At 36.5% G+C, this 3,444-nt stretch overlaps 1 pseudogene; it reads right to left on the bottom strand.

The window, feature by feature from the left end:
* Positions 1–1,946: 1,946 nt before the first annotated feature.
* Positions 1,947–2,753, bottom strand: LOC145785953 (ras-related protein Rab-34 pseudogene; annotated as a pseudogene).
* Positions 2,754–3,444: the final 691 nt, after the last annotated feature.

Raw genomic sequence — 3,444 nt, 5'->3', positions numbered from 1 at the left:
ATTTTATCTGAACTCTGTATGCAGGCAACAGGAGCTCTTTTGCCCTTGCCGACAACATATCTTTGTGAAGCTATTTTTTCAGCACTAGCTATGATTAAAACCAAGTACCGCAACCAACCACAATCAGAAGATGACATCAGATGTGCCTTAACGACCATCAACCTCAATTTTCATGAACTAGTGAAGCAAGTTTAGGGACAAGGTTCCCATTGAAATTTGAGAATGTGAACAATAAACAAATTTTGCTAAAACAAGTTCTTTTGTGATTGCTGCAACATGAGTCCGCAAAAGTTTGGGCTATTGCAAAAATAGTCCGTAAATTGAAAAGGTTGGGAAACACTGGTCTAAGTGGTCGCCTTTTCAAGAGACATGCTTGTGGCAGACAACAACTGACATGTTTATCTAACTTTCAACAAAATAAATCAATCAGCCAACCAAAAACATTTTGGGATACTGTACAGTGCCAGTGTGCGACATACGGAACGATAGAAAAACTACAGATTGAGCATCCAGTGTATCAAAGGCCGCATCAGCCATGATACTGTAGTAGTTGTAGTGTTGATGATGATACGGTAGTTGTTTAATTGTGGTGCACCAAGCAAAAGTTATCACAGTTGTCAACAAGCAGGAAGTTTGGAAACTTCTCCACAAACAATAAGACTAAGGATGTGTGATTTACTTGTGTTCTTACAAAGCTTTAATATGCTAATACAGTAGCACGGTTTGGTAAAAAATATATAATAACGACATAAGCTATAGTTTGCACAAACTTTTCTCCAAAAATATCATTGTCAAATTAATTTTGACAAAGTCTGTTATACATATTATACAGTCTTCGAAATTAGCATATTTTTATTTCGGCAAAACGCTGCCGAGGCCAAACGGCAGAAGTTGAAATTGCCTCGGCAATTACTGTGAACATTTATTACGAAAAAATTGTACCAAAACATGTAAAACAAGAAGCAAAAAATATACTAGAGTAGGCTATCACAACCGCATTGTTTGATTTGTTATGATGTAATAATACCGAAAGTAGCGATAAAGCGAGCAACGCGATACGCACGCTGTTATGGTAATTCACATTAAATAAGTTACGGGGGGAGGGGGGAAGTAAGTTAATTTTGAGCTGATTCAGTGTTTGAGTCAGCACAAATTGATTTGATTTTCCAGGCGGGTTATATTTCTTAGCAACAATGCTCAATAAGAAATTTACGTTTGTTTTACATTAATTCGAAATCTAGCGACGTTGAATTATTATAAAATAACGTTAATTGCTCAACCAGAAACCGGTAACAAACTAATAGCTCCCTGCGAGAAGATTGCCTCAATTTACGTGTAAGTTAATATAATTTCAGCAAAATTGGGACACTGCGAGCAACACAGAGTCTGTTTGATAAAGAACTAGTCAGAACCGGTATCATCAGATGCTGTATCAGCTGGACGAGACAACAGAATGCGAGGCGCAATAAGGAGTAGATGCTTACAATAATTTGACATCTACTGGCGTTAAATCAATGCAAATAGGTGATATTTTTATAAAAGATTCAATTCTCCCAGCTGGGCATGTGTCTAAGCACTGCGAATCAGCCCAAATTAACCCAAATAAAACATCCAGCAATAGCAAAATTGAATCAACATCTTAGTCTGGTGTAGTCTAAGAAAAATATATTTTTTTTGTGATCTTGTAGTCCTTACAAGCGCTTGTGTGGCTTTGGCATTTTTATTGCAAACGCTAATGCGCCATTCATGCATTTGCGTCGGCAATTGCCGATTGCCGAGGCTAATTTCGAAGACTGTATATATTATATGATAATGTAATTCAAATCATTACATGGGTAGACTTTACAAAAAAAAGTTCTTATAGCATTAAGATCATAAATTTCCAGAACATAGGCTGGATTCTTTTGTTGTGGTAAGTATTCTAATTTTCTTATTTCCATGAATGGTTATACTTTGCAACATGGAATTTTTTTATCTTTTGAAGATTTTTGAGAGCTTTTAAGATCAATTCCTGGACCATCTCCAATCTGGCTTGAAGGACTAAACTGCCGTCGTTCAAGTTCGCGCAGAACAGCTCCTTCGAACGACAGAGCAGCAACTCGAAAAAAAAATTCTTTAACGTTTTTACCTGTTTTAGATGAAAGGCCCCAGTATTCTGCATTCAAACTTTTAGCGATTTCAATGGCTGAACTCTCCACCTCTTTATATGCTAGTGGTGTTAATAAATCTTTTTTTGTTCCTACTAAGAATATTAACAATTCATGATTGTTAATATTTTCTTTTCTTGCAGCAGTCAGCCATTGCGTAGCATTAGCCAGAGTAGAAATATCAGATACGTCAAAAACAATGGCAACAATATGTGCGCCTCGATAATATGCTGAAGCAATGCATTGAAAACGCTCTTGTCCTGCCGTGTCCCACATTTGTAATGTAAATGGACAGTTCAAAACTTCAAATCGTTCAACCTCAAAATCTACTCCAATGGTTGCTTTGTAGTCTTTGTCAAAAGCCTTCTTGCAAAATCTGGTAACAAGCGAAGTTTTACCAACACCAACGTCACCAATGATAATCATTTTGCATATCTTAAGGCTAACTGCCAATATCTTTTCACTTGTGCATTCATGACGAACTCGAGGATCAAAGTCATACTTTTGATCAATTCGTGCAACTTTTGTGTGTGACTCTGGGAATCCTATAATTACTCTATCTTGGGTAACTTGGTTTATGTGACTACTTATTTGCTCTTGATCCATTGTTAGCCTTGTAAATCTTCACAAATGCTTTGAATCAACCACAAAAGTTTAACTTGATAACAATTGACAGCTCCAATATGAGTAGTGACTATAAAAAAAAACATAAAAGCTAACTTTTAATAAGCCTAGGAAAAACAGTAGGCTACCTACGTATAACACTTTATTAGGCTATTGTTGCAGCAAAATCGAGACTGGGCCACATGGATTTGCACTAGCTTGCGTAATAATAAGGCAGTGGCTATTTGACCGGCTCCGGTCTTTGAATCTGAAACACTATTTGACCGGTCATGACGTCACTGCATAAGCACTTTTTTCTTTTTTTCTTTCAAAGCAAAAGACGAGAAGCGCCGACATAAGTTCTAAATTTAACACGTATTCTTCAACTCAGTCCGTGGCGCGTGCGATACGTGTCCGGCTGCCAATCTAGAGGGGATGAGTTCGATACCATCCGGAAGCATTCTTTTTTTTTCATTTTTTTTTTATCTAAATTTTGACCCGAAGCGCATTTATGTGGTCAATTTTTAATTTGAGTAGCCTACAGTCTAAGTTAGTTAATAGTTCTCAAGTATAGTTCTCAAGTTAGTTATTTACAATACTTCTTTTAAAAGAAATGATGATGGTAAACCATTTTTTAAAGAAGTATTGTATATAACTAACTTGAGAGAAAAATGTAGGGTCGTTCGGCAACACA

The sequence above is a fragment of the Aplidium turbinatum genome, chromosome 16 (assembly GCF_918807975.1).
Source record: "Aplidium turbinatum chromosome 16, kaAplTurb1.1, whole genome shotgun sequence".
Lineage (NCBI taxonomy): Eukaryota > Metazoa > Chordata > Ascidiacea > Aplousobranchia > Polyclinidae > Aplidium > Aplidium turbinatum.
The sequence above is the reverse complement of the archived record's forward strand: the minus strand, read 5'-3'. Positions and strand labels throughout refer to the sequence as shown.